Raw genomic sequence first — 234 nt, 5'->3', positions numbered from 1 at the left:
CTGAGGGGAGAAGTGCTCTCACCTGCCCATTAAGGTGCTTCTGTCATACTCTGAGCTATTTCTTTTCTTCAACACGCCACTTCCATCACGAAGGAATGCCAGAAAAGCACCACTGATGCAGCCTGATGCATTTATACTGAAAAGTCATTTTCTTTGTTCTTTCTTTCTTCAGTGGATGGAAACTGGGGGCAGTGGCAGCCGGGGAGGACGTTCTCTTCCTCCTGCGGGGGGGGG

The sequence above is a fragment of the Merops nubicus genome, unplaced genomic scaffold (assembly GCF_000691845.1).
Source record: "Merops nubicus isolate BGI_N331 unplaced genomic scaffold, ASM69184v1 scaffold8583, whole genome shotgun sequence".
Classification (NCBI taxonomy): domain Eukaryota; kingdom Metazoa; phylum Chordata; class Aves; order Coraciiformes; family Meropidae; genus Merops; species Merops nubicus.
Note: the sequence above shows the minus strand (reverse complement) of the source record.